Raw genomic sequence first — 22,371 nt, 5'->3', positions numbered from 1 at the left:
GTTATGGTCGCTCAGGTCGGTAGATATCACTTGTAGAGAGGTAAATTTCGCTAACAGCTCTTCTGTAGCAAAAATGTAGCCGATTGTACTTGATTGTTCCCCCGTTTCCAAGTTGCGGCCGGGGGTTGATCACCATACAAATAGCTGTTTGCCATGTGGATGTTCCTCTCTAGTAACTCCCTTTCAAAGTCGAATCCCCTTCTGGCATTTTCTGTGGTTCTAACTGGTAAGACTTCTATTTTGGAGCCTTTTTTATCGAAGCATTCCATATTTAAGTCACCACAGAGTAGAACAGCCAAATTTGGCCAAGTTGTCCTTGCATCATCGATTGCACTTAGTAGGGTGTTTTTGGTGCTTGGCTCACACCCCAAGCTTCTTCTCCAGTAAACGTTACAAATTAGCAGCGTCCATTTCTCTGGTTCGCTTTGGGACGTGGTCACTAGTGTAAGTTGCATCCAGGAATTTATATTTGTAGAAGTAATTACAGTTAGACCACTCAAAAGTTTGATGGCCGTTAGAAGACCTACCATTGGTTGGGCTTTTATCCCCTTTATTGCGGGTTTTATATAGACTTCGAAGCCATCCAGGACCAGTGTTTCCCTTAACCAAGTCTCCTGGAGGCAAATAAGGTCATATATATCTTACTTTTGCCAAATAGGTGCAAAAATGCTCTCGTGTTCCAACTTGCAATTAACCTGCCCCTAAATGAGTCTAATTGACCCCTTTGCTGGCATTATGATCGATCTTCCTGCCAGCGTTCCCGCTAGCCAACTCCAGTCTTCACTGTGGCCGATCCCCTGGTCTTCACTTTTCTTCAGGACAACCGATCTTCTGCCCTTGTGAATGCCAATTGTGAAGTCTTCTGTACCCTCTTTGTTACAGCTATCATGGGTACTGAGCTCACCGGGCCGGTCTTGGGAGGACCCCCTTTCACATTTGCCCTGTCCCCAATGTGGGGTTTCACCCAAGCTCTTTGCTTGTTTGTTCATGTCCTTTAAAGTAAACCCATGTGCATTCAGCTTGGTCCCTTCTTTCATAAGGGAGACTGGACGAGGGTGCGGACTGGACGAGGGTGCGGACTGGACGAATGTGTGGAGCGGACGAGTATCTGGAGCGGACGAGTGTATGTGGAGCGGACGAGTGTGTGGAACGGATAAGTATGTGCAACGGACGAGTGTATGTGGAGCGAATGAGTATATATGGAGCGGAAAAATGTATGTGGTGCTGATGAGTCTGTGGAGCGGATGAGTGTACAGAACAGATGAGTGTGTGGAGCGGACGAACGCATGGAGCAGATGGATTTGCAGAGCGGATGAGTATGCTGAACGGTGCAGTATGCTGAATGGATGAGTACGTGGAGCTGAGGAATAATATGTTGAGGGTATCAGTGGGTAGACCGAATGAGTGTCTCTACTACGGCCTCTACATCATGCCTACATGTAGGTGTAGGTCAAATGAGCGTACTGAACGGATGTGTATACAGAGCGGTTGAAGTATACAGAGCAGATGAACGCGTAGGCATACAAAAGTACAAGCGCGGGGTAGACTGGAGTGCATGCGTAAGAAAGACAAGAGTGCCTACGTATGGAACACATGAGAGCATGCGTGAAGCACACTGGATAATGAAGGACAGACTTGAGCACGCAGGGTGAACCCGAGTACATAAATATGTCGAGCAGACATGAATGGGTAGGACACTCTTGAACACCTGAAATGAACAAAATGCATAGAACGAACTGCGTGACATACATAATATGCTTTGGAATGCAGGGAACATTTGAAAAAACATACATCATACCCCACCCCACGCTTACTCTCTCCCGTACACCATCACTCAACTAGAACACAGAGATACTCTGACACCATTCGGTATAACTGTTCTCATTTCTACATCTCCCGCTCACTCCACATCACTCTAAGTAATCATTGCTGGTTTCACACCCCCCAGCCAGGCGTTCTCCTCAGGCCTAACGCAGCCACACTTGTTTTGGATAAAGCCGGCCAGAGCGAACACATACTCCTGATCTCTCAACCACCACACCTACCGCTAAGAAGCAGCTACAACTTGAATTCGCACCAGCTGCACACATACCTGGTGCGCACACGCACTTTTGGACTCCCTACTCTCTCTACTGACCCGAACTTCGGTTCCCAAGGGCGTTCAACCTACTAGCACCTTCAGACCATACCAATGGTATATAAGGCGCTATATAAATGCAAAATAACATAAGGAGGTTATTGATGTTCTGAGATTCTATGTGTAGAATCACACTGTCGGAACTTACTTCACTAGGGAATTCAATTAAGTCGATGTCCCTGGAGCTGACTTGATCCAGAGTTGGGACACAATGCACCAGCCTCATTACATTTGTTCTGTTCATCACAAGGTTGTCTGCGAATCCCAAAGTTCTTTCTAGGGATAATTTGAACTCCTCGTTTGGTGACACATTGTTGGGTTTCTGTGAGTTAACTCGTTTATCTCCCAAATCTACGCCCGCCACTGTACTGTTTTCTGCCCATGTGACAGATCTTCTAGAGTCCCTTGCTGGTACACCTCTTGGCATCTTGTCTGGACGTTGCCGCTCGACATCTGCTGCTTTCCTCTGTTCTGCAACTTTTCTTCTTTGTTCCATCATAATAAAATCGTGCTCCGAATGGGGTGAAGAATTTTGCTCATCCAACTCTGATGATTCGTCCGAACTTTCCACATTTTGATGTACTCTCGACCTCCATTTCGGACCTCTGATGTCTTTTTATCGAGGCGGACCAGTGCCCATTGGTACTGTGATCCTGTTCGGGTCGGCCTCCACATATAACTTTGATGCACTGTTGACTGCCTTTGCTGGGCCAAGTAGAATGTTGTGTGCCTTGGGGGCTAGTCTGCTTGACTCCTGATAGTGTTTAGCTCCCTCAGTCCCCTTTAAGTCTGTGTCGTCCGAATAGATGGACAAGTTCATCAAATAATTTTCAGTTTGGTCGTAGGACATGGCACACTCCGATTCCTCTTCACTCTTCTAAATCGATCCCTGTGGGGGTTAACAAGCCCCTATTGTTTGGCGTTTGCCTTGTAAAGACTGCCTGATTTCCCAGTCTTTGTATGTTTCTTGGTAGGCCAAGATTGCTTTATTTACACTTCAAGCTCCCACCCTTTTTGACAGTGTCTTTACTTGGTCCGCCTTCTGAGTTGTTGTTTCCCAAAGGAGGCGTTTGTTTCTTTGAGTAGGTACTGGACCCCTTTTTGTTAAGCACCAACTGTGCACTTTGGATCACCTTGGGTCCTTTTTGGGGAGCCCTGAACATTTCATACGTTTTAGTTTGAGGATTTGAGGGACCAGTCCCCATTTTACTTGAACTTTATAGCTGTTTCTTGGCTGGCGGGGTGACACTTCCTCCCTTTGCTTCACTGGAGTCCGAACCCACTGTCACCGCATTTATTGTATTCTCTGATTGTTTCTCGGTCGATGTTGTTACGTCTTTTGTTGTGGGGGGGGCCTGTTGGATTCTCCACTGTTGAAACAATAGGGGAGTTGATGCCAGTATAACAGCTGGAGCTAGATCTTCATTTTGCGTGAGGTCTATTTGGGCTCCTACTGTCAGCGAGTTGCAGCTTAACCTGTCAGCGCTCCGTTTTTCTTTTTGCAGGATGATTGGGTCAAGTATACTCTTTAAAATTTGCGTGATTTGATCTTTGTTTTGGTCCAGATTAGTCTGAAGGACTGTAATGAAGCCTTCCACAAAGATTAACTTCGAGTGCATCATGGCAATCACTGTTGTCTGATCCCGTAGTTGCTTGTTCTGGGTCTAGATTAATTTCATAAACTCTGACATTGTGATTGCGAATGCTGAGATCATTCTTGCATCAATTTCCGGATTTCCTAGGGACTTTTCTTCGACCTGTGCCGCTGCCAATTCCATTAGAAGATCTTCATCAGACAAGGGTGCTGGCCCACATTGTCGTTTACTTGAAAAGGGGGCCTGTTGCTGAATTTCTGCTGTTACTGACCTACTAGACGCCCCCCCGTTCCTGCGTGGTTGGAGACATTTTCCAACTTGGCTTCAGGTAAGCGTTACGTTATTTCGAGTGACTTTGGCACATTTAAAATAATATAGCGCTTCATTCTAATGCAATCCGGCCCTCAAGGTCTGCACTACTTCCTCTCCAGCCTCCCCTCCAATCCCACCTCCCAGGCCCTCCCTGGGTCCCCATTGGTGAAAATGCCCTTGTTGTGCAGGAGGGCCTAACCCCCATGCACACACGCTTCCTGAACCATTTTACAACTTGGCTTCAGGTAAGCGTTGCGTTATTTCGAGTGCCTTTGGCACATTTAAAATAATACAGCGCTTCATTCTAATGCAATCTGACCCTCGAGGTCTGCACTACTCCCTCTCCAGCCTCCCCTCCAATCCCGCCTCCCAAGCCCCCCCCATCCCCCCCATTGGTGAAAATGCTCTTGTAATGCAGGAGGGCCTAACCCCCATGGACACACGCTTCCTGAACCATTTTACAACTTGGCTTCAGGTAAGCGTTACGTTATTTCGAGTGCCTTTGGCACATTTAAAATAATATACCATTTCATTCTAATGCAATCCGATCCTCGAGGTCTGCACTACTCCCTCTCCATCCTCCCCTCCAATCCCGCCTTCCAAGCCCTCCCCCGGGCCTCCATTGGTCCACCACTCCTTATCCTGGACCTGACCTGGGCATCCCAGTGCCCGGCAGTCCCTTCGGCTAAGATGGAATTCTTAACTTTAGCTTGCGTCGCATCTAGATAGGATTGTAAATGTTAGCATGTGCCACATTTAGATGGAATTCTTAACTTTCGCTTACGCCAGATCTAGATAGAAATGTGAATGTCAGCACGTGCCACACTTAGATGGAATTCTTAACTTTAGCTTACGCCGGATCTGGATAGAAATGTGAATGTCAGCATGTGCCAAACTTATATGGAATTCTGTGAGAGCCTCTCACATCACGAAACCACAATAAGGCGTTTTTAGCTATATATGTGACTAAACCCACTTAATGTGTTCTTTCAGATTGCACTCCAGTGAACATCCTGCATCCCTCAGCTAGCGGACCACCATTTTGCTTATCATGAGAACTCCAACTAATAGCTCTTATACCTAAACCTCGAATGCAAGCTCAGTGCCTGGGACCGGAGTGTCCTCCTCAGAGTGTAGCCTCTCACGGGCTGTTTTAATATTCACATATATGGTCCACTTTCTAGAACATACAACAATGTCTTTTATATTGTGTTTTAATCATAGGGAGACCTGCTTGATCTGGCCCAAGAAGAAGGCTGCCACCCTCTTACAGCCGAAACGTCCCACGTCATCACGTCTGGCCCTCACATCATACAGACCTATGACCTGAGTCTTTATTACCACCTTAATGTTGACGTTGCCTCTCAGCAGACACTATTTTTAGGTTTCTTGAAGCAAATAACATTGTACTGTGCAGATATGGGTTGTAACTGTGACAAGACATTATTAGTTTAACAAATATGAAGTAATATTTGGTAACACTGCACACAGGCAATATAACACAGTACCAGTATAGGAGTGTGGAGGTAACACCCTATACTAATCTTACAAACGTAGGCACATTGTTAAAAAGTCACTTTTGAATTCTGCACTGTATGGACTTTAACAGGCTTAATTTAGTGACCTCCTGTCACCAGTGGACATATAATGCTATTCAAAGATGCACTAAACATTATTAACATATATGTCCTGTATTGTTTACAAAACTCACTGAGCTGGTGATCAGGTTAATTGTTGATTGTTTATTCTTTCTATGTGTAATATTTTCAGCCATCAATATTCAATTATCTATGCTGAAATATGCAACCTAAGTAAATAAAGGTCTCAACAACTGTTTTTTCAGTTTCTCCAGAATCTGGACTTGTACTTTCCTCCTATGATGCATACTTATGAAGATGGATTAAACATAATATGGAGATGTGTTAGAATTTTTCACTACAGCAAACTACTGTAGTTTAAATGTATGGGGTCAGGACTACCCCCCTGTACTAAAAAAAGAAATGTGAATGTCAGCACGTGCCACACTTAGATGGAATTCTTAACTTTAGCTTACGTCGGATCTGGATAGAAATGTGAATGTCAGCATGTGCCAAACTTAGATGGAATTCTTAACTTTAGCCTGCGTCACATCCAGACAGGATTATGAATGTTAGCATGTGCCACACTTGGAGGGAATTCTTAACTTTAGCTTGCGTTGGATCTAGATAGAAATGTGAATGTCAGCATATGCCACACTTAAATGAAATTCTTAACTTTAACCTGCGTCGCATCTAGATAGAAATTAAAATGTTAGCATATCCCACACCTAGAGGGTATTCTTAACTTTAGCTTCCATCACATCCAGACAGGATTATGAATGTTAGCATGTGCCACACTTAGATGGAATTCTTGACTTTAGCTTCCATCAGATCTAGACTGGATTGTAAATGTTAACATGTGCCACACGCAGATGGAATAGTGAATGATAGAAAGCATTACACCTAGACACAATTGCAAGGACAGCAATGACAACTAACCAATCCACGAACAATTGCATTCCTCTGCATACACCTCTCAAACTCTAACCAAACACAACCACAAGCCTAAAACACAGCAATCTGCACAAACTTCACTACACTGCAATAAAAAAACAAACCACACATGGACTTGCACAACAGCACACGATGACTACCGACCATAAAACACCCCAAGCCCAGCCAACAGACCCAACGGGCTGAGACTGCTAAAAGCACATCAGTGCTCTCTTGCACTTTTCCAGCTTATTCCCACTAACTCACCCCCCCTTCTCCCTTTTTCAGAGCCGCCAGAGCGCCAGGTGACTACTCCAGTGGTGATAGTGCGCGGTACAAATATCCTTTAATATTAACATTAACATAATCGAGCCCTGCTAGTCTCCGCTACCTATTCTGAATTCTTAATGTTTACCCATGGGCATCACCCATAGGAACAAATGCTGCTCACTTTTCATTTATACTCGCCAATACACAAACATATGCACCTATCATTCCTGATAAAATATCAGATAATGTTAAAATCAGGACTCAAGTCCTTAAAAAAATAAAAAGGGGGGACTATGACGTACGTAATGGGAAGTGACAGGACAGGAACTGAATGTATCCTAAAGTGAAATATGCAAATTTCTTTCAGCTTGTCTTTTCCAACTGAAGTGAACATTGCATATAAACATTTGCCAAAAGAAAAGGTGTTACAGTATTATTGCTGGCTAACTATAAAAAGTGAGCGCCTTTTATGTCTAAGAATCTCTAACAAAACATTCCCTAAACACCAGATTACAATATAAGATATTTTACAGCTGTGTGACAGCAATTTGTCTGGTCTCGTGGCTAAGTGTCTGGTCTAATTCTATTCAGTTTTGCAGACTGAAGTCTATATTTTCCTTTCCGAGTTCTTGTTGCATTGTATTCAAATGAGAATGACAAAGTATTCGGCAAGAGCCGAATAGAAAGAAACTTCGGCCAGAGCCGAATAGCTTTTTTTCATCCTGAATTTGGCCGAATACTTACTTGAAGATGAAGTTCGGTACACCCTGTTAGGGAGAATTCTCATTTATGGCTAGTTTCCCTTACCTAGTGAGTCCCTCAGCAGCTTTGCTGGATTTCTGGGGTTTATTTTTTCCACCTGGTAAGAGTGTGAGCCTTTTTCCCACTCTTACAGTGTATATTTTTGTGTGTGTTGTACTTTTTGTGCTCATGGGCTATGGAGTGTCACCAACTCCCTAGGCATCATCTTTTTACTTGTGTGTCACACAGCACCTTTAGTGCAGTGACACAGGGATGTCTTTTTGACTTCCCTTGTGAACTCCATTTCTGGGGATGACTACTGTCCCCCAGAAACATGTAAAGTCACCATTGGCTTTACTAGTCCTTTTAAAAATACAGATCCAGTACAAGCCATCTTACAATGGAGTTCTGGAGGGGAATATCTTTCCCCTGTCCTTCTGTAACTCAAGGGGCACTTTGTGTCCCCCTTCCCGACTCGACATGGCTGGTGGCAGTGATAACTATCATTTCCACCAGTGGTGGCAAACATATTAGTCACACAAACGTAGTAGGCACTAAGATATGCGTAGGCAACAATTAACAGACATTGCAAGAGCCAGTCGAAGAAACCGGGATGAAATGCGGTGTGATCGACCAGATGACTAGTGTGCTCAGGTTGCTAATGGGTGCAGCGCACAATTGGTGGCGAACAATCTACCACTGAGCCAACACTGGCATCTACATGAGCATTTCGTTAACAAATGGGGACAGTGGTTGGTAGTCTTAATACTGTGGCAACATTACAAGAGTTCGTGTGCGAGGTACCTTAGTGGGCTGGTAGTTATCGGGTAGTTCGGGCGATGTGTGCAGGGCTGCAGCAATATCCAAAAGGTTCCAGCAAACACGCTGTGGGCAGGGGATAGCGATCAGGTAGCTTGTGAGATTAAGTGATTAAGGGACTGGAGCACTTGAGCACGACCAAGCTCGGTCAGCTCAGTCAGGTAGCAGCCTTTGTCAGTTGCCTTCATCGGGGCTGGCTTCGCTTGCCGGTGCTCGCCGATAGGCTAAGGGGATGCAGGCGACCAATCAGAGGACAAGGCGGGCTTCTCCCCTTAGCTGCAGTGTAGAATCAGATGGAATGAACGGCGGCGGCCATCTTTTAGTAGCAAAAACCTCGTGTTAATGCAATTTCGAATTTAGATGGAGTGGACTTGGTTTTCTTTCCAGCAAATACAGGGCGCTACGAAGGATTCTGAGTGCATCTCTTAGAAGGTGCATTTATTTAAGTAATGAAATGCGATTTTGAAGGCGGTTTTGCGGGCAGTGCCTAAAATCACAAGGTGTAGCCTATGACATAGTAGTACGGGCTTGTACCAAAGGTAAAACTTGTATCACCACCTGCAGTCTTAATTGTGTGTAGTGGTCCCTAAGGGCACTGCACAGGATTCTGCCTAACACCGCCAATAACTCCAAAGATGGCAACAGAAACCCTTCGCTGGCTGGCCTTAGGAGAAGCGTGAGAACAGAGACCACGCTGCGGCACCACGGACATGGTGCCTGGGGATCCTTTATGGTAGCGGACAGACCGGGCTGCTGGGAAGTAAGAGCGGTGCTGCCGACTTGCCCGCTGCCGTGCTGGAATGCTGTACCCTGTGGGGGAAATTGTACAGTGAGGCCGCTGGTGGCACTAACACAGGGAGGCTGTTGGGCGGCTGAGCAGCGGCAAAGCCTCGGTCCTGAAAGGCGCGCCTAGGGCTGTTGCCTGTACAGTCACTGCCAGACTGACACACCGCAGGACAGAGGGGAGGGCACATAGCAGTGCCTGCGATCCTCCTGATTAACATCCTTTTCGGGCTGCAGCAAACCGGGACCACCGTCCTGCTGCTGTTTTGCTGGAGCACGCTGCTTCGATTCTTTGGCACAGGCTTGCTATTGGAGGGCACAATATTGCTATTGAACTTTGCTGCTTACTATCCATACATCGGAAAAACCGGCCCCATGAGCTTCCATGTGTGGCTGGGCTCTTTCCGTCTACATAACTTGAGGTTGATTCTGATCTCCAGGTTTTGATTATGTAGGTGAAGTGGGGCACTAATGGCTACAGATGTTTGGCTCTATTTACTTTGACGTCCATGACGCCTGCAGTTAGATCACCCCCTTCATGTGGCTTTTATGCTGGCACAATAATATACTACTGTCCCTCATTCGACAACGGAGACCGCCTCTCGGCTTGGTGATTACACTCCTGCCTCCTAAATAAGATGGCAACACCCCCGACCCCTTCCATCCCCATTGAATTCTCTGAATGGTTCCTCCTTTGAGTACTGGTGTGTCATTGTCCTGTGGTGGAGCTGCATAGTGTGGTGCTCTCGGGTTTTGACTACGTGTCTTGGTTGGCGGCCTATAGTGACTGCCTCATACAAACTATGCCAGAAACAAAAGGAAAAGGGAGCCAGAAGAAGACAATTATGGACGCCTCTGATCCTAGGGTTTTCCAGGAGGATCCTCCGTTGAGACTGGATGGTGAGCAGCGGGCAAGTGACTCGTGCCCACAGGAACAGGAGGATAAGGTGTTGGCAGCGACTGCTGCGCTGCGCACCTCCATTGAGGGCAACATTGACAAGGCTAAAATTGATGTCAGTCTTTTGCGGCATTGCGTGTGGTCCCTTTCCTCCAGAGTGACGGAAAATTAAGAGCAGATTTCAACCATGAAAACTGATACGGCCGCCTTGAAGGTTACAGGCAGGAAAATCCCCCAGCTGCACCTGTTCAAATAACAGCGTCGCCAAATGGCTTTAACTGCCCTGCTGCTGCAAACCCTGCATGGACCACCCGCGTGACAATAGGGGTGGCCGATCTCGGTGCAGTGGCGACACTTACAGGGGACTCTTTGCCTTTGATCCCTTTGCAACAAGGTGGAAAAAAAGAAAAAAAACAGACCAGAAATGGGAAAAAGGTAAACTTGCAGGTAGGGCCAAATAAGATAGGCGCCCTGAAATGCTTGTGTTCCTTGAAGGCACAGACTGACGTTTTTTCTGAAGACTGTGACTCCTCAGGCTTTGTTACATGTCTCCCCTGTAGGGAGGCATGGTATCGCCCAAGTGTGTTGCAGTGGTCACGTGGGGAACCACGTGACCAAGTTAATAAAGTAAACGAGCCGCTTCCGGCTCGTCAGTCAAAACCAGCTCGACTCCGCGTGTGTGTCTGTGTGGGGCCCAGCTCCAGGACGGTGCCCCTGCCGGACAACGCCGTCCCTGTGTGTCGCCCTGGCCCTGTGAGTCGGGCCAGGATGGCGACCCCGGCCTGGGTGCCCCCAGAGCCGGGGCCGCGGTGAGCCGGCTGCAACCCGGCCCACGTGTGCGGAGCTCTGGTGATCCGGAGCGGGGTGGGCTGAACCCCCGCCCCTGCGTGTGCGGCATAATAGCCGCGCCAGTGTGTGCCCGTCGGGTGTTCCCCGACATGAGTATGGGGCTGCCCGGTGGACCGGAGTAGCCTCCAACAATGGCGACGAAGCGAGGGGCCCCGCGTGCCCCCAAGAAGTTTTGGTGCGGGCCCATCTCCAACGGGGCCCGCGCAGGAGAAATGGTGTGGCGGGCCCGACACCAGCTGGGCCCGCGCAAAAGAAGGCTGGCAAGCTGCCCGCCCCGTCCCCCGAGGGAGACGGAACAGGTCGGCAGCTGTGCCGCATGGAGGGATGCGGGCCCATCGCCAACAGGGCCCGCCAAAGAGGAAGAGGATCTTCCCCCACCATCACCAGCAGGAGCGGGGATGGGGTGTTTGTTTCCCCCACGGGGGAGAGAGTGTCCATGGCATCGGCCGCGTGTGTTGGTGTGCCCCACCACACCCGCCACGGGAACGAAGGAGGGAGAAGTGTGCGGCCCGCGCCGCATTGAAGAATGCAGGGCTGCCTCTTCCCAGCCGGGAACATGCCGGCGGAGGCGCTGCCCCTCCCCCCACCCGCAAGCCGCAGAAAGGAACACCGGCGGTGCACGGCGCACAACAAAAAAAACAAAAAAAAGAAAAGGGCGGGCCCAACTCCAACGGGGCCCGCAGCGGCAGCGGGGATAGAGCTGCGTCCCCCATCGCTGGGGAGGAGATCTGGGGTGAGGCGTCTGCAGCACATCGGAGGGTGCGCTGCCCCCCTCTCGCCTGGAGGGAGGCATCCCCTGCAGCCTCGGCCGCAAGAAAAGAAACGAGGCGGGCCCAATAACAACTGGGCCCGCAAGGACATTGTGGCGCTCGCCACGAGGAGCGGGCAGGGGAGCTGCCTGCCCCTCGCCTGAATTTCCGCCGACAACAGTGGCCGAACCACAAGGGGAGCTGCTGGAGCCGCGCAGCGAGGTTTCTCTGCCCCTCCCCACCATGGAGGCGGCCGCGGCACAGAGAGCGGCATACATCGTCGCACGGAAGAAAAAGAAATGAGGATGCGGGCCCAGATTCGACTGGGCCCGTGAAGGCAGTGAGGAGGTGCCACGGCCCCGGGGGGAGAGAACTGTGCGGCGTCAGCCGCGATGAGAGGGGGATGCCCCTCGCCGCACAAGGGGTCTGGCAAACGGCTGAGGTAGGCCCATCATGTCGGCCCGCAAAGGCGGTGGGGGTGAGGTGGCTGCCCCTCCCCCACTCGCAAGTCGGGAGATTGAAGAGCGGAGAGAAGAACCCACGGCCGCCAAACACAGGAAAGGGGTGTGGCCCAGGTGATCTGGGCTCGCGTGCAGTTTCCCAAGCGAGACACTTGAACCTGGGGGCAGGCAAGCAATGTGTGCCCGGAGGGAGTGGAACGGGCGGCCTGGTGCCATGGCAGAAGCACCTAGGACTGTGGACTTGGCCGAGGTGGCCCCTGGGCCTTCCCAGGTGCGGCTTTGCCGGCCCTTGAGTGGTGAACTGAACTGTTATGGGTGGCTGCCCACGTATGATGTCGGACTGGTCTCCTGCAGACCTGCAATTGCTTAATATGGACTCAGTAGCCATCTCCATGAAGACTGGGACCCTGCAGACCCTGGACTTGCTTAAAATGGCCCATTCAAGTGGCGATGTGAAGCTGTGATCCTGCATATTGTGGCCATGCTTTAAATGGTGTCAGGGGGGTCAACAATGGCGGCATTCAGTAAGAGTAAAACCAGTGTGTTACATGTCTCCTCTGTAGGGAGGCATGGTATCGCCCAAGTGTGTTGCAGTGGTCACGTGGGGAACCACGTGACCAAGTTAATAAAGTAAACAAGCCGCTTCCGGCTCGTCAGTCAAAACCAGCTCGACTCTGCGTGTGTGTCTGTGTGTTCGCACCATGCGGGTGCCCCACCACGTGTGCTGGGCCCAAGGATGGGGCCCAGCTCCAGGACGGTGCCCCTGCCGGGCAACGCCGTCCCTGTGTGTCGCCCTGGCCCTGTGAGTCGGGCCAGGATGGCGACCCCGGCCTGGGTGCCCCCAGAGCCGGGGCCGCGGTGAACCGGCTGCAACCCGGCCCACGTGTGCGGAGCTCCGGTGATCCGGAGCGGGGTGGGCTGAACCACCACCCCTGCGTGTGCGGCGTAGGAGCCGCGCCAGTGTGTGCCCGTCGGGTGTTCCCCGACACGAGTATGGGGCTGCCCGGTGGACCGGAGTAGCCCCCAACAGGCTTGATTGTTGGCCCTGTATCTGCACATGCCACCTTGATTTTAAAGGAGGCGGGTAAATGCAAGAAGGCAAAAACTAATGACCAGCGTTCGAGGAGTGGGTGCACGGCTGTCCCAGCCACAAATCCCGAGACTAAGACCAAGTCACTAATCATTATCACGGCGTATTTAAAACCCAAAGTCAAAACAACTGCGCGCGAGCTTGGTTACCTTTTCAACCAGCAGCTTGATGTGCTGAGCAATATGATTCGGATGTATTCTCCGAGGTGCTGCGTGTACCCTCTCTGTCCTCTCGGGCAGCTGATAAGGGACAGGAAAGGGTAGTATGCAACCTTGACTACTTCCGCTCTAGTTCCATCAATAAGGCTGGGAGCTGCACCCGAAGGCCTCTGTTCGTTTTGTTCCATTGATTGTTTTGACCCAGAGGTCTCTAGGGGATTCACCAGCGTTTTGCACTATCGAAGAAAAAAGGTTGATTGCTACTAAGAAGGGTAGGCGGAGTAGCCCGGTAAAACAGAGTGTACGACACCTAAAGGCCCAAGTAGGGCCCCTGCATTCAAGTTATCCTTGAAGTATGACGTAGGGCTGGGTTACCCATTGGTTAAGTCAGCTTGCCCTTTAGTGCAAGTAAGGATTGATTCATTCTATATATTGCTGAGTCACACTTTTAAGGTAAAGGATTTCTTTCCACTAAACCGTCAGTATATTCTGCCACTATTTAAGGAGATCCCAAGGTTACATTCATTAACATCTAAAGAAATTGCCAGAGTATGCTTCCTGGATTATTGATGGGTGGATAGTGTTAAAGTGGGATTTCATTCTGAGTTAATAAAAAACCTGGTGGTGGCAGAGTCGGCATGCTTGCAATGTTGGGTTACTTGTTGTCTGAGGCAAAACCTCAGAAGGGCCCTAGGTTAGGAGGGGATGTTGTGCTCGAGTGGAACCCACGTGAACTCCCGAACATGAAGGTTGCTAGTTAACATTAAAAGTAAAAAAGGTTCAGGGCCTAATCAGTTTGATAAGCGCTCTGCGGTGTATGATTGGTCAAAAATAATTTTTCCCCCATGAGCTGAATGGTATGACAAGGGGCTAAAACTGAAGTAATGTAATCAGGATCATTTTGTGGACCATGCGTGGGTTTAACCATCTCTGAATAAATGAGGATATTTGTAAAATGGCAGACTTGATCTGCTTACAAGACACACTTATGATGGACACCCCAGTCATGGATGATGTTTCTGTCTGTCCTCTGAGCCAGCAAAGAAAGGTGCAAGAGGTAGGCCTTTCTGGAGTCTAATGTGCGCCTGGAAGGTGTCACCAGGGTCAACTGTGGAAAATGTATGCTTGGGATGCCCTGATATTTTAGGCATTAAAATAACATCGTGGGATGTCGTAGAATCTCTTGAAGGTGGCTTATAGTTTTACATCTCTATTTTTACCCTGTTTTGACTACAGTGGTAGATTTCTGTTGTGTAATAACTAAGGTGTCTGAATTGCATTGTTTGTTAAAAAATGTGGGGATTGTGCTCTTGAGTGATTTTAATTCTGAATGTCTGGATGATTCTTGGTATTCTTTGGGAACTACTAGATATTTCTCGCAGCCAGCTAGAACTAGAGATATATTGCTACATGCATGTCTAGATCTATGCGACTTGAGCCTGTTAAATGTCAATATCTTGGGTGATAGGCTACCAAATTACATATGGTCTAATGGTTGCTACAGCTCTACACTGGATTATGTATTTGTGTCTAGCTGGCTAAGGTCTAGTTTTATTTCATTGGAAGTGATCAGTAATACATAGAGCGACCACACGCATATGGTGTCTCTGTTGGGTGGGCTGGCTCTAGCTAGGCCTACTGATCATGCCATATTATGGTGGCCAAACTGGGAGTCTCTCTTTAACAGTAAGTTGGAACAAGACCTCAGTGAGGGCGTCTTTGCAGACCTGTCCCCCAGACTATTGCCCCCTATTTCCAGGACATACTCTGTGGGCCATTACCTCTGAAAACATTGTTCAGAAATTTGAGCAGTATCAATGTTACTCATAAGTTTAATCAGTTGGAAAAGACTTAGAAGACACATCAAAAAAGCTACAAAGATGGGGGTTGCAGCTAACGTAATTATAAAGAAGTCAAAGTTGTACATTGGATAAAAGGCCATTGGTACTTATTGTACCAAAAAGATGCAGACTGTATATCGGCACTGGGCAATACTGATGTATCTAACTTTTGGAGATTGGTCAGAGGGAGTCAGGTGCAAACGTCATTGCAGTTGCAGCCAACAAGGTCTTACTTTAGGAATTTGTATTGTTCTCTTCCTCTGGCCGGCAGAAGCCCTCAAGCTAGTAGAACTGTGCCTGTGGTTAGGCCTGCTTGGGTTGGGTTGGATATAGATCTGGAGGGGATAATTTACGCGATAATGAGGGCAAACAAATCTAATGCTCCAGGCTCTGATGACCTGACTAATGTAACGTTAAAATCTGCTCCACCGTTATGGGCGGAAGTCATGTTGCATTTGTTTAGGGATATTATAATCAATCAACAGATCCCCCCAACTTGGAAGGAGGCCATTCTGGTGGTGATCTTTAAAAAGGGAGATAGAGCGGATCCTGCAAATCACTGCCCTATCTCGCTTTTGGATGCTACATATAAGATCTTTTCGAGATGTATACTTTGTGCGCTCGAATGTTGGCCAAGAGATGCTGGCAAATTGGATATAAACCAGTCTGGTTTCTTTGAATTGTTTTCTAATCCATTTGCAAGCGTGGCCTTTACTTGGCCTTTCTGGATATTTCCAAGGCGTTTGACTGCGTAGATCGCGGCACACTATGGAAGATGCTAAGGACGTGGGGCAGCCCTTATTTTCTGGTTGACCTGTTGGAGTACTTGTATGTTGATATTAGATTGAAAGTTAGGTTGGACAAAAGGGGCTCCTACTCTGCTTGGATTTATGCAGCGCGTGGTCTACGGCAGGGATGTGTGTTAGCCCCCTTTCTATTTAATTTGTATATATTTGGAAAAGGGTACAGCATTGGCAGATAGGATGGTAAATCCTCTGAAGTTGGGCTCTGTTAAACTGCAGTATCTTTTATATGCTGACGGCCTGGTATTGTTTGACTATACAGCTATTGGTCTGCAAAGATCACTAAAAGCAGCCTGGGAATAGTGTGGGGGCCTTGGTTTGACTATTAATGTCCCCAAGTCTAAGATCTTGGTAGTAAATCGCTGTAAGATCAGTTCGGTAGGCCTAATTTTGCCTGGTGCATTAATTCACACGAGGATGGAGGAAGTTGGCGAGTTTACATGCCTTGGGGTATTATTTAAATCCAAGAAGTCCTTGGGTCTGGCGAACCAAGCCTTGAAACTTGATACACAACTCTGGGCATTGGATAAGAAATATGGGCGGTTCTTACTTCTTCCAGCTCTGAAAATGTATAGTTAAATGATAGTGCCCAGGTTGATTTATGGAGCTGAGGTGCGTGAAGAAGGCCTGGCCTGGTCAAAGGTAGGGTCTTTTACTTGGAAACACGTTCTTTCTCTTCCATTGGGCACTCCTTTTGCTTCAGTGAGACATATTTTGGGTCTGATTTCCCATGAGGCTAATGTACCCTGGTATAGAATGTTGCTATTGCGAAGCATATTATTTCCCCCAGACTTCTTTTTGTTTGAACAATTGAATTGTGTACTTGAACAGAGTGATTGCAGGGTATTGACTACATGGTTCCACAGCTCCATGGACATTTTGGATAAGAATTTCGCATTGGTGGAGGACTTAGAGCTTACCCCGTTTATGATCAAGAGGAAAATATATGAAAATGAGTGGATCCTGAATCAACAACATCTGGAGACTTACAAAATCCTTCATTTCACCATGGATATGAAGCCATTTAATTTGTTGCAGAATTCTAGAATAAAACATCCTTCAAAAAAAGTGAGGGATTTTTGGTTAAGGGTAAAGTTAAATCTATCACCAATAAAAGACGTCATGGGTACACGTACGAGAGCACCAGAGGTTGAGCGTTTGTGGGTTCGGTATGCTGACAAGGGAAACTTTAAAACACTTAAGGGGTAATTCATAGAACAGCGCACAAATCCCGCATTTGGCGCACAGGCCAGTGGACCAGCATACAGCCCCCCAACCACGAGGTACGTGTATTCGGAGGAGTGCGGGGGGAGTTTTACAGGTGTATTCGTGGTGAGCCGCGCCTCTTCCACCCGCCGCCGCTCCACATCTATACGCTGGCCCAACCGCAGCCACACGAAAGACACTCCTATTCCAGGGTTCTCCTGCCATCTGGCCGAGGCCTGCCCCTCTGATGTTGATGGCCCCCAGCCATCATCTCTCCCACCTACAGCCTGCTGCTGCTGCTGCTGTCCATGTGTCCTGCCCGATGATGCCTGCACATCCTCCATCTGCTGGTCTCCAGTTGTTAGGGTGTCCACCCCTGCTGGACCGTCGTCTCCCGACTGTGGTAGGGATGGGATCCCCACCAAGCTGGCTGTGTTGGTCGGGCCAGGTCCACAGGGGGCCCTGGTGAAATCTGGGCCAGAAGACAGCAGGGAGAACGACTGGCGCATAGTCTCCACAGAGGAGGAGAGGTCCGCCAGAGTGCGCGACGCATGTAGGAACCCACCGACCAGGGCACCTCCCAACAGTGCCACGTTGCCACGCAGCTCTTCGTGATGGCGTGCGTGCTCCCCCCCCGGAAGCACGCACGTCATCACAAATGTCACGCGTGCGCAACACGACACCAATCAGGACGGAGCTCATACGGTCATGGGACTCCTCGTCCGCAGGTAGTGGAGAGCTAGATGACGTGGGCCTCCCCCCTACCTGCGGACGCGTCTGGGACGGGGCATCCCTGCTGGTGCATGGTGGTGCAGTCACAGGGTCAGGGACAGCGACATGCACAGGCCCCTCCGCGGTGACCTGTGCTGCCTCCTGACCATGGCCCTGGACTGCACCACTTGCACCAGTGGTACTACCCCCGCCAGGCCTCATGTGTGGCTCAGTAGCGGGCTCCTCCTCCTCTTCTGTGGAGACCACCAACCTGGATGTCTCTGCACCGTCTTCCGCCATTGCAAGCCCCTGTGGGGGCTCACCTGGCCCTTCCACTACAGCCGTAGTGGCAGACGCGGCAACAGTCCCATCGCTCCAGGATGATGGCAATTCCTGGGAGGGTGGCTGGGCCTTGCGTCCCCGCCCGGTGGAGGCATCCCCGCCGCTTGGCTCCACAGCGCCGTCTCCGCCCTCTTCACTCGACACTGCATAGAGGGAGACATAGAACACAAGCATCAGGGCACTGTACAATAGTCCCCTAGACAGGAAGCAATAACACATGAGTGGGACTGTCAAACGTCACTTCCATCCTGTCCCTCCAGAACACATGGGTCAATGCACACAACACACATGCAGAAACAGGCATGGCGCATGCAATCAACATCAGCATCCATGTACAAGGCCCTCCATGGACATAAATGTTGCCTTTAAACTCACATGCATCATGGCTCATACTGATCCCATGCACACACATCACCGGAGGGTCATGCATCATGGCTCGTACACCACAGACACAGTGGATATGTCATGATGCCTACCTCCAAGGAGCCAGGTCCGACCCAGCAACCCCAGAGGCAGGCATCATTTCCCCCAGGGGAGTGCCAGCGGGCCCAAGCTGGGGCCCTTTGGACGCTGTCCTGGCGCCGTAGGCGCCAGGCTCATGTTGGACCCCTGTCCTGGCGCCTTAGGCGCCAGGCTCATAAAGCTAGACATGTGTTCAAGTGTTTTAATGTGCACTTACCTGATGCAGACCATGCTGATACATCCAGGCCCTCTTGAGGCCTGAATGGAACTACTTTACCTGTGGGACTACTTTCCACCCGGGTGTGGTCGGGGAAGGATACCTACCTGATCGGTGGAAGGATACACACTTGGAACTTCTACCAAAGCTATTTAAACCACGCCCGATCAGCAACTCACGCTTCGCGTTGTTCTGCTCCTCGCAGCTGGATGCTCACCATGTCAGCTCCTGCATCTGGACCTCAGCCACGCCTGTCAGTATCCTGGGTCACCTGCAAAGGGAGACAAAAGACCTTACCTGCTAAATCAGCACTACGGAGACATCACACCGACGATCCTGAAAAGGAAGACATCATTTTTAAAAGCATTTCGCTACGATCGCTGCAGCGCTGCATTTCACTCACCTATCCTGGACGCCTCCATCTTCAGCAGCGATCATCCGGATCCACAGCCACTTCCCAGAGCCTAGAGAGAAAAAGACAAGAACAAGGTGAGAGAAGGAAAGGAATAGGAAAAGCTCAGTTTCCTTCTAAGAATTACCTGTTGGGTCATTCCCATTTCATTTCGGGTCTTGCCGCTTCCAGGCATTTTCCGGACCCCGGCCCCTATGGGGAAAAAAGACAAAGACATTGAATGAGTGAATGCAAAGACATTACCCGAGCGCTCATCCAGAACTTACCTGTCATTTACTGGAACTGCACATTTCACTTCGGGTCGGCGCCATATCTCTGGCATTCCGAACCCCGGCCCCTAAGGGGAAAAAGACATAAGCATTAGCGCTTGCTGCAACAAGACAATGAACATTATTATTAAGCTTGGACTTTTGAACTTGCAGCAGAACTTTTGCAGCGCCTTACCTGAATAGTCAAGCTTACCTGAACTCCCATCAATCCTCAATCCAGTGAAGTAACTGGGTTTCAACGCGCCCCTGCATCAGAAGCAGGATGGAGAGCTCATCCTTCCTGACCCTAAGGTGAGACTTCACGGGGAAATCGTGGAAGGGTATCGTGGAGGGTTGGAAGAGAGTGGAGGCTTGAGCATAACTCAGTCAGTAGGTAATACTCCCTTTTCACGCACAGGGGAATATTCCTGCGAGCCAGAGAAGCCAGAGTAGAGGGGCCTTTCCTGTCCATCTTCAGAGTCCTGCGCTTCACCATTGAAGAAGCATCAGCACTCGAAGCCAGACCTGCGCCTCCGTGGGAATCAGGTGAGCATTACAGAACGCGAAGCCGACCCACAATTTCCCACCCGGGCGCTCTGGAGACTTCCGAGACTGACCAGCTGGCCCAGCTTTTGGGGGAATTACGGGCAGAGGTGCACTCAGCCCGCCAGGAGACTAACGCTCTCAAAAGAGAACTGATCCTATCCAAGGAAAGAACAGATGACCTAGCCAAAAGGTTATTACAGGCCCAGGCAGGGCACACTCCTTTACCTAATTCGGGAGACATTTCCACATCAATGGGTTTGAATAACCCGGTACAAATCAATCTACCTGGACACATGCCTTTGGCCCCGCCTGAACGTTTTGCGGGGGATCCCAATAAATATGCCGTCTTTATGAACCAATGTCGTTTACACTTTCTATGCAGACGCGGAGCCTTCCCTAACGACCACACCAAGGTAGCCTTTATACTATCTTACCTCAGTGGCAGTGCTGCCGATTGGTCTATTCCATTGGTAAATCAGGATGATCCCATTCTCCAGAATTTTCAGGGCTTCCAGGCCAGCATGGAAAGATTGTTCGCTCGACACTCTCAAGGACAGGCCCTTGATAACGAACTGCTATCCTTACGACAAGGTAATCTGGATCGTCTGCCCTACATTGCCACCTTTAACAGACTGGTTGTGGAAACTGGATGGCCAGAAAACAAAAGGATCACATTGTTTCATCGAGGCCTGCACGGAGAGCTTAAGGATGTTTTAGCTCAGATAGTAAACCCACCCCAGGTCTGCGCAGACTACATAGACTTGGTGGTTCAACTTGATCACAGACTTCAAAATAGAAAAGCAGATCGGTTCAAGTACGAAACCCGAATACCGATCAAAACCCACGCTAACTCCAAGAGTACCGACGTATCCGAACCTATGCAAATCAGTGGTGTTAAAGGACCTTTAACGCAGAAAGAACGAGAGCGAAGGCGGCAAATGCAACTTTGTCTGTATTGCGGGACTTCCGGTCACTTTCTTCAAAATTGTCCAGTTAAACCACCTAAGAAGGTGGTTGGAGCTACTGATAATGAATTATTGACACCTGATTCGGGAAACGACCTAGCCCGACAAGCGTAGGGGTCCGCTTGCAGAGCTTGAAAACTAACTCTTTGACCTCGCATTTTGTCATGCCAATGGTGCTCGTGGACCCAAAACAGTCTCGGCAGTTGTATGCTATAAAAGCATACATCGACAGTGGAGCTATTGGAAATTACATAGACCGTGAATTGGCTTCCAGGATTAAGCTTCCTCTCCGCTCGAAAGTAACCCAAGATGTCATCACTACAGTAGATGGAACCGAAATAGCCTCAGGGCCTGTAACGCATTCCACTGTTGAAGTGACACTGGTGGGTCAGGATGGACATCGGGAAGCAATCGTGTTTGATGTGATCAAGGCCCCACAATTTCAAGTAATTCTTGGAATTCCTTGGTTAGAAACACATAATCCCAGAATTGACTGGCGAGCAAAGAAGATAAGTTTTCCTGATTGTGAACCAACTTGTTATCCAAGAAATCCAGCTATGGGTCTAGCCTCAGCAACTTCCACCCCTGTACAGTTACCGTCAGAATACCAAGAATTCCAAGACATTTTTCAGAAAGAACAGGCTAACACGTTACCTCCCCATCGGTCTTATGATTGCCAAATCGATCTGGTACCCAATGCTCAACTACCTTGTAGTAGGATTTATGCTCTTACGGAACCGGAGAACCTGCATTTGCGTCAGTATTTAGATCAGTACCTAGCCAATGGTTTTATTCGCCGTCCAAGTCTCCTGTCTCTTCAGCTCTGTTCTTCGTGCCGAAAAAAGAGGGCGACCTTAGAACGTGTATAGACTATCGTGCCCTAAATCAAATAACGATTAAGAATCGTTATCCTCTGCCCTTGATCCCTGAGCTTATCGACCAGGTGAAAGACGCTTGTGTGTACACCAAGTTAGATCTCCGAGGAGCTTATCACCTGGTGCGTATAAAAGAAGGCGACGAATGGAAGACTGCATTCCGCACCAAGTTTGGGCTCTTTGAATATCAGGTGATGCCCTTCGGTTTGTGCAATGCACCTGCCACCTTTCAGTACTTTATGAATGATGTTCTTCGCGAACTTATCGATGTCTGTGTCATTGTTTACATTGACAACATCCTGGTGTACTCTTCTTCAGAATCTGATCACAGAAAACATGTTAGGGCAGTTCTTGAGAAATTGTGCCAGCAC

This window comes from Ambystoma mexicanum, chromosome 5p (genome assembly GCF_040938575.1).
Source record: "Ambystoma mexicanum isolate Mex_15411 chromosome 5p, UKY_AmexF1_1, whole genome shotgun sequence".
Taxonomy (NCBI): domain Eukaryota; kingdom Metazoa; phylum Chordata; class Amphibia; order Caudata; family Ambystomatidae; genus Ambystoma; species Ambystoma mexicanum.
Note: the sequence above shows the minus strand (reverse complement) of the source record.